A 12,636-nucleotide genomic window follows, 5' to 3' on the forward strand; every position below is an offset into this window, starting at 1 on the left:
AGAAGATCTGTAGAATTCATATTGATATATACACAGACCAAGAAAAAACAATAGTGTTTTTGTGTCCCCAAATGAAATGGAACCATAAAACAGCGAAAAACATGTAACGTGTACAGCTTGGTTTCCACAATTTTTTAAAAATGCAACCAAAGATTAACTTAGTAATGATTCCAGCTTCTGTGTACAATAGTCAGAGCTGTTAAACTGGTTCGCTTTCAACTACAGTCAACTGCGTTTCGACACTTCTACAATGCAGGGTCTCTTCAGGAGAAAGAGATATGGGGACAATCTGATGACGATTGTTCAGCCTCGTGAGACAGTGAAACAAGTGAGACACCAGTAAAATGAGAGGGGAAAAGGTAATACTCACACAGGGACTCGGTCGGGTTCCCCGTACGAGAGACGAACTGGTGGGCTGACAAACGGTCTTAATCATAGTTTGCTCAATCGTGGTAGATGGCAGAAGTAAATGACCCCCACTTAGTGTAGTAGTGATGGAGCAGATTCTTCAATTTAATTGAACCGGCCGTGGGACCAAACGTGCCACGGGGATAGTATTATTCTTTGGAATTAATCTGTCAATGCAAACTGCTCCGGTCGTCTGCCTGGTTACAATGATATATCTTTGTTAACATAGGGCAAATCGTCTTCCGTAGCCATAGAAACTCTGAAAGCTATATTGTGAAGACTGTTACTTACAACAATCATTTTACACACCATCTGTAGCTTGCATGCTCGTTGACCTCCTGATTGTTCCGAATAGCTAAACTTAAATTTAAAAATTCTAATTGGCCGTTCAATGATATGCTGGATTTTTAGGTGCCAGATTATATTTCTGTTGACCTTCTTTTTGTTGATTCTGAATTGGTGTCATTAGCCAAGGATGGAGAGCATAACCTTGGTCACCTAATAAATAAGAAATATTTGATCGCATTCTCCCATTTCTCTATGGGAGCTTGTGTTACATCCGTAAACCGGCCATAACATAAACTCCCATAGAGAAATGGGAGATTGTGTTAATCCCTGAACCACACTGCAGTCACCTCAAGGTGCCTGCCACAAGGTGAAGAGATTAACAGGAGGGCACCATAGGTGCCCCCTCAGCCCCTAACCAGAGGATGCAAGGAAAGGGGGCCCTGCGAGGGGCCCCAAAACCCACTTTCCAACAGGGTTTTCTTTTTGGAAAGGCTGACATGGAATTCCTGCTCGAAACTGTGCATCATATTCCGGACGGCGTAAACCGCAGTCCATAAAGATTCCATACTGATTACAAGCTGGTTCCTTGGGCCTTTGTAAGCCAGCCGGAATGACCGGCCGGTTTCAATTCCGATTGGGTGTATTGTGGTCACTCGGTCGCAATTGAAACCGCGACATCGTTATCGGACCCATAATATTATATTCTCATTTATTTTTTCCTATAATGTATTGTATCCTAAATGGTAAATTAAATCTATTGACATATTATTAATCTCAACTGACATATAAAAAATATATTGCCAACCTGTACACAATTTCCTTATACTCCAAGCGATGAAAGATGTATGGATCCTGGGCACTTCTTGGATATTTTGCTACAATATTAGTGAAATGATATTGAGAATGCAAAATAGCTTGCTCATTGATGGAGTAATTGTGCTTCCTGTTCCTATATTCATGTTTGTTGTGCTGGTGGCACTAATTGATTGAGTATAGTCAATGGCTTCCAATACATGCTGAAATGGTGCAATCTGACAAAATCCTTTCTTGGTCTTAATTTGTCCTGCAAGAATATTAGGACAGTAAGGAAAGTGAAGAAAGTGAGGAGTTATTTGAGGATCGAGTACAATTGAAAAAGAAGAAGATTATGTACTCTTGGCAATACCAGCCATCCAGGCACAAGTGCTTTGGAAAGCTCCCAAGGCAAGTAGATGGAGTACCGGCAGCAGCTTCACATGTGGTGGTATTGCAAGTGAACGTTCAATGTTGGATTGCAAAGAGGGTCCCATTTTGTTCAGTAAAGCAAAGATGTTTTCTTTCTCAGTCTGCAATACTTAATTTCATTTGCCTTGCTTTGGGTGATCCTTTGTTAAAAGATCTTCTTCTTCGTCCTTATTTGAAAACTGTGATATTGCAGACTCAGGCAGACCAAAATGACAATTTCCATATCTGCTGATGAATGTGTTATAAACTATGTCAATATTTTTTAATGTATTGTGGACTTTGCGACAATTGTTGCCTCTGCTAAGACCATGCAGAGGTTTTTCTCGCAGTATGGACATACCATGGTGTTACACTGCGTGAGTCTGCAATAAACCAGTAAGGCCCAGATGCATCAAACAAAAATCCGCTCGCAAAGGGGCAGATTCTCAGAATCTGCCCCATAGCGACCGGTATTTTTGCATTTGGGATGCATCATCCCAAATGAAAAAATCGCAAATTGCGAATTCGCTAAATTGCGATTACTTGCATGTAAGGAATCTCAAATTGAGATTCCTTAAATGCAATGCATTAAAGTTTAAAAATAGCGATTTCGCTGATAGGGCACGCAAACTACAGTGAAGTACAACTTCATGGTAATTTGCAAAAACTTTGAAAAATGCACTAAAGTGCATTTTTCAAAGTTTCATGTTGCGCACACACATGCCCTAAGGGCATGTGTGTGCGCAACATATGAGCACAGATCAATTTCAGGGGTGCACCAGGGTGTCCTTTGGACACCCCTGCACCCTTGAAATCGCAATCTCAATTTGCGAATCGCTATTTGCGATTCGCAAATTGTGATTGTCTTCCCATTCATTCCAATGGGCCTCTAGGCCCATAGGAATGAACGGGCAGGTATTCCTTAATTGCGACTCGCACTTTGCGAGTCGCAATTAAGGAATTTTAAGAAATCCCAATTTTTTTAGCAATTTCTTGATGCGTTGCATTATGCGATTCCTTATTTGCGATTCCTCATTTTTCGCAAATAAGGAATCACAAAATGTATGCTTGATGCATCTGGGGGTAAATCTCTTAACATACATATTTTCACTTTTTTGGTGCAATTATATTAAAGGCGCAAGCCATATCTGGTAGACAAAATGTCAATACTTATTGGAAACAGGACAAAAAGAGTAAACAGACATTTCTCAATCAGTAAGACAAACAGAAAGAAAAGCGGCTGATTGTTCTGGCGTCTAACACGCTTACAAGCTGCTCAGTGCCTGAGGCCAACACGGGTTCTGGGCCATAAACTCTGATGAGCTGGTCGCCGCCTGGCAGTGCCTTCCGTTTTACTGCCTATCTTGCTTGCTTACAGCAAAGACCTCCTGCAGCCTGAATACATCTGGACTCCTGCCACTGCTTGCAGATCTGTTTTTATTATTGCCTCTTTCCAACAGCATTTACCTCCATGTTGTTTTCTCTCTGCAGGACAAGATGCAGGCTTTGAATGCGTGGCTCTCGCCGTTGTCTGCAGCAGGGAAGGCGCGAGCTCAAAGAAAGGAAGCATTTGCAACCATTTCAAAACATCTTCGACTTCTAGAAGAGAGTTTCATTTTAATACTGTGCCCTGAACCGCTCAGGGAACTTTCTCTCTCATCCCTCTACCGTATGATAGACTCCTTTAAGCTATAAAAAATGAACAATTTAAAATACTAATTTAACAGGAGAAGGTGTGGCCTAACGTCCAGAGCTGCCCGCATTTAAACTAGGGAACCAGGTTTGAGTTCCTGCTTTGTTTAAACATTCTGTGATTCGGGGCAAGTCACTTGGACTCAGGTTTACAAAGCTCTTGTTTCATGCCTGCATCTCCCAAGACAATGCAATTTAGTAAGTAAATATTTACAAAGTGACAAACCAGTTCAGGACACTCTTCTTTCTAGACCCTAGCCCACACCTGTTGCTTCTGCTGTTGTTGGGGCCATTGCAGCGTTGCCGCAGGACCGGCCGCACTACCTCGAACTGCCGCAATCCTCACTGCACGGGGAATTTGGAACTTCACTTCCCAGGGTGCACAGGGGCCGCGTATCGGAAAGACGCCGTAGCCAAGCGCCCGGAGGTGCTTAAAACAACGCGGCGGCTCCTCCCGCGGCGCGGGACACTCTTCTTTCTAGACCCTAGCCCACACCTGTTGCTTCTGCTGTTGTTGGGGCCATTGCAGCGTTGTTGCAGGTCCGGCCGCACTACCTCGAACTGCCGCCATCCTCACTGCACGGGAAATTTGGAACTTCACTTCCCAGGGTGCACAGGGGCCATGCATCGGAAAGACGCCATAACCAAGCGCCCGGAGGCGCTTAAAATAACGAGGCGCATTCCGCGGCGCGGGACGTGCTCGGGCGTGCCCGGGCCAAGGGCGGGCCCATCCGCGGCCGTCAGAGCCCAGAAGAGGCTGGGCCGATCCATATTACTAACATCTGCTGCCGTGATCTGTAAGATTGCACCAATCCTTTGGGACTACTACTATTTGCTTGTTGTATTGTGTAAGGAGCCTGGTTGAATCCTTTTGGGGGTTCTTGAAACCTGTGTCTAGCAGTCATGAGCATAAGAAAGGTTGGGGACAGGGTGGTGGGTACACTAGATGCCTTTCTAAATAGAGCGGAATCAGTTTTAATTCATGAGATCCAGGCAACTGAACACAGGCTATCCCTGTAGCCAGTCTTATCTAGGGGTGGCTCCTTGCCTTGTGCCCAGCTACCCCCCTCTCAATCGAGTATTGAAGTGGATCTCTCTGGTGAGGCTACTCAACTTAACTCGCTATGTGAGGTCTCAATGCCCCATTCCTGGTACTACGCTACCCCAGGGTAGTTTCCAGAGTCCGGCCATGGTTAAGACAAGGGGGAGGAAAGCATTAGGGGGGGGTAGGGGCTAAACCACCAATAAAGAAAAGGAAAGGTCGTTGCCTAGCTAAACAATCTGTACCAGTGGCCACCAATGGAAATAGAGGGGTATATGTTTTTGGGAATACAGGGGTTAATGCTCCCGTAGTGAGTCCCACTGTTGGCGCTAATGTCCAATTTAATCAAGATAATCTGTGCAGCATACTAAAGGATCAGTTAGCTGCCCTCATTGCCCCCATCCTTAAAAGACTTGACTCTGTAGATGAGAGGCTCAACAAAATTGAACAATGTCTCTCTAGAAGTAAGCAAAGGATTCCAAGCCAATCTATTCCTCAGGCTAATGGGGGGGGGGGGTGCTAAGTAAACCTTAAGGGATAGTAACCATCGTGCAAGCTGGTGATATTTCAAACGCCCAAGTGCACCCTGAGCGGGTCCCCCAGGTGTCAAGCGCTTTGGATCTAGCTCGGCCGAATCCAAATACTGGCACCAAGGCTCCACCAGTGCAGCAGAACGAGGCAGTAGGTAACGGGAGGAGAGATGAAGATGGGCTGGAAGGGGGTCTCCACATGCTTCCCAGCCTCCATCTCCCCCCCGAAGCCACTCCTTATACTATTATCTTAGCTAATGTCCCCCCTCTTCCCTTGGGTTCCCGCGAACACTGGTCAACCCTTAAAAAAAAGCTCTTTACTTTTTGAGGAAAAAGTCTGGGATTAGCAACGCATTATTTGATTAATTTAAAATGGTGCGGCGCATTAATTGGGTTGGCCATTCTCACAAATCCTTGGTGGGTGACTGTGTGGTATTGAGTTTCAGGTCTCCTTCCCTTGTACAACATATCCTTGAGACGGTTGCCCTCTACCCCCCCGCAGATGATGACATCAGAATCCTACCTCTAGGGTTTTTTTTATAGCCCTCGTAGGATCCCAAGATATAAGGAAGCCTGGGTTCCCCATAGGGATTTCAATTTGGTTGACTATCCGACCCAGACCAGCAACATTTTCAGTTACTATCCACATTAGAAGACATTGACTGACTGGGTGGATGTGTCACCCCACTGCGGGTTGAAGGTCTTGGGGTCAAGATGATGGATGGAAGGAATACAGTTGGCACCCATAAGGAGTTGTGTGGGGGGAGTGATTCCTCTTGGGCAAAGCTTACTGGCAGAGCAGGTAATTTTTGTCAGGCCCCTGCTCGGCTGGAGTCTTCTATTGTCCCTGAACAGGGACCATCGGTGAGACCCTGTTCACCGAGACCCTTCGCAACTCTGTCCTCTTGGAACATTGCGGGGTTGGAATCCAAATTACTCTCACTAGATTGGGCAAGCTTCATAGAGAACACGGATGTATGGGCCTTCCAAGAGACTTGGTCACTATGAGGGAATGGTTAATGGACTAGGAGTTGGCAACTATTTCTAATGACCAAAGAAGGGTACGGTGGCCTAGGGTAGTTACTAATGAGAGGACCCGTGCTGATATTAGGGACATGGGGCCAGATGTAGGTAAATATATTTTACCGACTCATAAATACCGAATTTTACCGATTCGGTATTTATGAATCGATAAAATATAAGGAGGGAGATGTAGGTAAATCCAGATGTGGATTTACCGAATCTGTAAAAGTCGGTATTTACCGATTCGGTAAATACCGACCGGTAATGCCCATTCATTCCTATGGGCTTTGAAGCCCATAGGAATGCAGGGTCACCTATAAAGCAGTGCAGAAACTAGCCAAAAAATCCTGGGATGATGACCGTTGGAAGGAGCTGTTACAGGCCTGCAATGGTCGTAATATGACCCATTTTTGGCATTTATTTAAGTGGGGGAACTGCCCGCAATCACTGACTCTGAGTAATCATGTTGAGCCACAGCACTGGGTAACCTATTTTGGAAATCAATTTAAGGTTCTTGATAGCAACATTGAGGTTGTCCCGCCCCTTAGTCATGTTGAACCATTGGTGTTTTCACATAAAGAGGTGGAGTCTGTGCTTAAAGTGATTCCAAGTGGCAGAGCTCCGGGGCCAAACTGCATTCTGGCAGATTTATTCAAGCACGACCAGGACCTATGGATTCCATATATAACTTTACTAGCAAATGCACTAGCTAGTGGTGCACCAGTTCCCGAATCCTGGTCCGGAGCAGAGATTTTACCGATTTACAAGAAAGGTGATCGCTCTGCTCCGGCTAACTATAGACCAATCAGTCTAATTGATGCAGTGCAGAAAACAATAGCAAGATTACTATTAGGGAGAATGCAGGTCTAGATGACTGAAGCGGACATCCTAACCCCGTACAGGCGGGCTTCCGGTCACATATAGGGACCCTGGATCAGGCCTTTAGATTTGTGTTACTGTACTGGAGGAGGTGTTTTTAGGTGGGGGCATGCTTTTTGCGTCCTTCGTGGATCTTAGATCTGCCTTTGATCTAGTGCCAAGGGCAAAGGTGTGGAAAGTACTCTTGGATCAGGGGATGCCTAAGGAACTGGTTGCTATCCTGGTTAAACTCCACGAACATACTTGCGCACAGGTTCACTGGGGTAAACCGGGGGAGGTCACAGATAGGTTTGAGGTGTGTAATGGTGTCAGACAGGGGTGTGTGCTGGCTCCCACCCTGTTTTCTTTATTTATTAACGAAATGGTCCAGTAATTTGTAAATTTCCCGACTGACGCGCCGATACTAACTGGCATGAAAGTCCCCCTCCTCATGTTTGCGGACAACACGTTACTTATCTCCAAAACGAGACAGGGCTTACAACTGGCACTGTCTCGTTTTGAGGTGTTTTGCCATGAACATGAGTTGGAGGTCAATGTAGGGAAAACAAAGTTCATGGTGCTCCATGGGTCGAAGTCTGTTAGAGCACGTGTTTACATGGGTGGCGACCCTCTGGAGTAGACTGATGTTTTTACCCACCTGGGGGTCACATACAGTGACAAATTGAGCTGGAAGCCCCAAATTGACATGCTAGCATTAAAGCACACCCAGCTAGCTGGTGCACTGACTAAAGAGCATAGGTTGTCCCTAACTAAGCCCATTGCCCCCATTGTTAAAATTTATAAGTCGAAAATTATGCCCGCGATTATGTATGGTGCAGAAATCTGGGGATTTAGCTATCTGTCCCCACCTATTGTCGCCCAGAACAGATTTTTGAGATAGACAGTAGGCCTACCCCAATCTTCACCCCGTGTTCCTCTGTTGTTAGATCTCGGCTGCCAGGCTCTTGAAGATGTAGCACGCTTCACACCTTTGGCATTTTGGAGACGTCTCTGGACCACTCCAGAGCTCTCCTTGTATGCCAAAGCCTTGGTGGAAGTAAGGGGGCTGGGCTGCTCACACAAAATTCCCTGGCTGTCTGAAATCAAGACACTGTTGTGAGATATGGGGATGGGGGAACTCTGTGCCCATCCGGACACAGCTGAGTTTCCATCAAAAAAAGTTTACTGCGCTGTGTGTTGGGAGATGATTAAAGTTACAAGATTCTCCTCTCATGTTAGTAGGTCTATGACAACAGTCTTCCTCGATATTAAGGATGAACCTCTCCTGGAAGATTACAGGGATATCATTACGAAGTTACCCGATCGCAAACTGTATCACCAGTTCAGAGTAGGCCCTTTACCCCTACGATGGTTATCTAGTAGATGGAACTCTACTGGTACCGATAAATGTTTATTTTGCCCAGATCTCACTGAAAACAATGGACCATTTCTTATTTGCTTGCCCTGTGTATCACCAACCAAGGCGTATCTGGTTAAAACCTGTATGTTCGCTTTTGGGCACAAGATCAGCTTTGGTTGCAAGTAGAATACTGAAAAATTATACTTCAAATCTAGTTGTAATCGTAGTAGCAAAGTTTTTGAGCTGGGCTTGGCTTCTTCGTAAGAAAAACGAGGGGTACAGCCGTAAGGATCGATTGAAGCTGTGACCATCAATGTAGGGGCTGCTGCTGGAAACTAGTGGAGGATTGGAGAGTTCTCACCATAGATTCCTTTATATTTGATATGTATTAAGTCTATTGCTTATCCATATATTTAATACTATTTTAGGGTTGGTTTTATAATGTAAATATATATGTATTTATTTATATTGGATTTTAGATTTGGTTTTATAACTCTGTATATGATGAATTTTATCTCGTATGGATTCTGTATTAATTTGTTATAGAATGTCTTTTATGATGAAGAATCGCAATAAAGACAAAGGGCCAGATTCTGAGAATCTGGCCCTTTGCGAGCGCAATTTTTGCATTTGGGATTCATCACCCCAAATGCAAAAATCGCAAATTGCGAAATCGCTAAATTGCGAGGAATTGCATTTAAGGAATCTCTATTTGAGATTCCTTAAATGCAATTCATGAACCATTTTAGAATTGCGAAATCGCTATTTTTGGCCGCTATTAACGCGAAGTCTGACTTCGTGGTAAATAGCGAAAACTTAGAAAAATGCACTTTAGTGCATTTTTCTAAGTTGTATGTTACACACACACATGTCCTTTGGACATGTGTGTGCGCAACATCAGTCTACATTTACATTTCAGGGGTGCTACAGGGTGTCCTTTGGACACCCCTGGCACCCTTGAAATCGCATCCTTATTTGCGATTAGCAATAAAGGCCCATAGGAATGAATGGGGAGTCATTCCTTATTTGCGATTAGCAATTTGCTAATCGCAAATAAGGAAGCTGTAGAAATCGCAAATAATATTGCGATTTCTACATGAATCCCGTTTTGCGAGTCCTTAATAGCGATTATTAACCCCTTCGCTGCTAGGCCTTTTCCCCTCCTGTGCTAAGGCTTTTTTTGGCGTTTTGTGGTAGTGCGCGCTTAGGCCCTTGTAACTTTTTGACCACATAAGATATCCACGCCAAATTTGTGTCCTTTTCTTCCAACATCATGTGGATTCTAAAGGCGCCCAGGGTTTGTGGATTCCCTTGGAGGGGTCCCAGAAATTAACCAAAATACAGTGATTTTTTAGTTTTTTTCAGAAAAATGGGAAAAACGGACTGCAAATGAAAGCCTCTGGGTTTTTCCCTGAAAATGTTATCGAAAAAGGATTTGTGGGACTGAAATCTCCATTTTCTCAGCTTTTAGGGAATGACAGTCTTTTGTCAGAGAACCGACATTTTTCACACAGTTTTGGCATTTTTCTGGGACATAGCCTATTTTTGCTATTTTTAGAGCTTTCCACTTCCTTCCAGTTAATGGTAGAAATGAGTTTGAAAGCAATAATGGATCCTGGAAAGCTGTACATTTTCGAAAAGTGGACAAAATTCTAAATTCAGAAAGGGGTCATTTGTCTAAATCCATGAAGGTTTCTTTATAGAAACTGACAGTTAAATATTGGAATAATTGAAAATTTGTTGAAAAAAACAGCCTTTTGTCTCAACGTTTTCACCTATAACTTTTTCTAATTTTGACAGCTCTTGGAAAGCAATATACCGTTACATCCGTTAGACCTTCCTGGTTGCGGGGATATATAGGACTTGTAGTTTCACCAAGAACCCGACGAACCCAGATCCAAAAACTGAGCAGCAACTTGCAATGGTATTTATTCATTTACTGGGTATAGAGCACTTTGTCCTTGAAAATGTATACATGGAAAAATCTGTATGAAAGACACCTATGTATTTCTGAATTGTGTACAAATTATAGAGTTCAGAAACAGTATATAATTGCACATTTTCAAAATTGGGAATACTCATACCAGCATGAGAATTATTGGTCATTTTTCAAAAAGATTTTTTTTTACACAATGTCTTTCATTGAAAGGGAGAAATGCATGAAAGCTCAATTGGTAATAACAGTTGATTTACAAATCCGAATTACCCCAAGTCTCCCAATAAAAACGGTACCTCACTTGTGTGGTTCGGCCTTGTGCCTGCGACAGGAAACGGCGCAAAATGCAACGTGGTCACACCTAAATTTTGCAGTTACAAATTGACCCTTTTTTGGCAAAGTGCCTACCTGTAGTTTTTGCACCCTAGCTCTGCCGGCACCTAGGGAAACTTAGCAAACCTATACATTTTTGAAAAGTAGACACCCAGGGGAATTCAGGATGGGATGACTCGACTGCCTACCACCAGGTTGTGTTACCCAGAATCCCTTGCAAACCTAAGAATTTGACAAAAAAAACACATTTTCGTCACATTTCTGTGGTGGAAAGTTCTGGAATCTGTGTGGATCAACAAATTTCCACCTACCCAGCGTTCCCCCAGGTCTGCCAAAAAAAATGGTACCTCACTTGCGTGGGTAGGCATAGTGGCTGAGACATGAAACAGCGCAAAACGCAACATGGTCGCACCTCAATTTCCCAGTGAAATCTTGCACTTTTCGGACAAAAAACTACCTTTTGTTTTTGCGCCGTAGCTCTGCCAGCACCTAGGGAAACCTAGCAAACCTATACATTTTTGAAAACGAGATACCCAGGGGAATTCAGGATGGCGTGACTCATCTGCCTACCCCCAGGTTTTATTACCCAGAATCCCTTGCAAACCTAAAAATTTGACCAAAAAAACACAAATTTTCCGCACATTTCTGTGGTGGAAAGTTCTGGAATCTGCGTGGATCAACAAATTTCCACCCACCCAGCGTTCCCCCAGGTCTGCCACAAAAAATGGTACCTCACTTGCGTGGGTAGGCATAGTGGCTGAGACATGAAACAGCGCAAAACGCAACATGGTCGCACCTCAATTTCCCAGTGAAATCTTGCACTTTTCGGACAAAAAACTACCTTTTGTTTTTGCGCCCTAGCTCTGCCAGCACCTAGGGAAACCTAGCAAACCTATACATTTTTGAAAACTAGACACACAGGGGAATTCAGGATGGGGTGACACGTCTGCCTACCCCCAGGTTTTGTTACCCAGAATCCCTTGCAAACCTAAACATTTGACAAACAAAACACATTTTCCGCACATTTCTGTGGTGGAAAGTTCTGGAATCTGCGTGGATCAACAAATTTCCATCCACCCAGCGTTCCCCCAGGTCTCCCGAAAAAAATGGTACCTCACTTGCGTGGGTAGGCATAGTGGCTGTGACATGAAACAGCGCAAAACGCAACATGGTTGCACCTCAATTTCCCAGTGAAATCTAGCACTTTTTGGACAAAAAGACTACCTTTTGTTTTTGCGCCATAGCTCTGCCAGCACCTAGGGAAACCTAGCAAACCTATACATTTTTGAAAACTAGACACCCAGGGGAAGTCAGGAGGGGGTGACTCGTCTGCCTACCCCCAGGTTTTGTTACCCAGAGTCCCTTGCAAACCTAAATATTTGACAAAAAAAACACATTTTCCGCACATTTCTGTGGTGGATAGTTCTGAATCTGCGTGGATCAACAAATTTCCACCCACCCAGCGTTCCCCCAGGTGTCCCTAAAAAAATGGTACCTCACTTGCGTGGGTAGGCATAGTGGCTGCGACATGAAACAGCGCAAAACGCAACATGGTTGCACCTCAATTTCCCAGTGAAATCTAGCACTTTTTGGACAAAAAGACTACCTTTTGTTTTTGCGCCGTAGCTCTGCCAGCACCTAGGGAAACCTAGCAAACCTATACATTTTTGAAAACGAGATACCCAGGGGAATTCAGGATGGCGTGACTCGTCTGCCTACCCCCAGGTTTTGTTACCCAGAATCCCTTGCAAACCTAAAAATTTGACCAAAAAACACAACTTTTCCGCACATTTCTGTGGTGGAAAGTTCTGGAATCTGCGTGGATCAACAAATTTCCACCCACCCAGCGTTCCCCCAGGTCTCCCGAAAAAAATGGTACCTCACTTGCGTGGGTAGGCATAGTGGCTGCGACATGAAACAGCGCAAAATGCAACATGGTCGCACCTCAATTTCCCAGTGAAAT

The 12,636-nt window shown here is 44.2% G+C and overlaps 1 long non-coding RNA gene across 1 annotated transcript in view; it reads left to right on the forward strand.

Moving 5' to 3' along the window:
* Nucleotides 1-4,309: 4,309 nt before the first annotated feature.
* Nucleotides 4,310-12,636, forward strand: part of LOC144782634 (uncharacterized) — a 155,896-nt gene continuing 147,569 nt past the window's right edge. Inside the window, exon 1 of the long non-coding RNA XR_013601183.1 lies at nucleotides 4,310-4,388. This is a non-coding gene — a long non-coding RNA (uncharacterized LOC144782634). The remainder of the gene's footprint in view (nucleotides 4,389-12,636) is intronic.

Source organism: Lissotriton helveticus, chromosome 9, assembly GCF_964261635.1.
Source record: "Lissotriton helveticus chromosome 9, aLisHel1.1, whole genome shotgun sequence".
NCBI classification, from domain to species: Eukaryota; Metazoa; Chordata; class Amphibia; order Caudata; family Salamandridae; genus Lissotriton; species Lissotriton helveticus.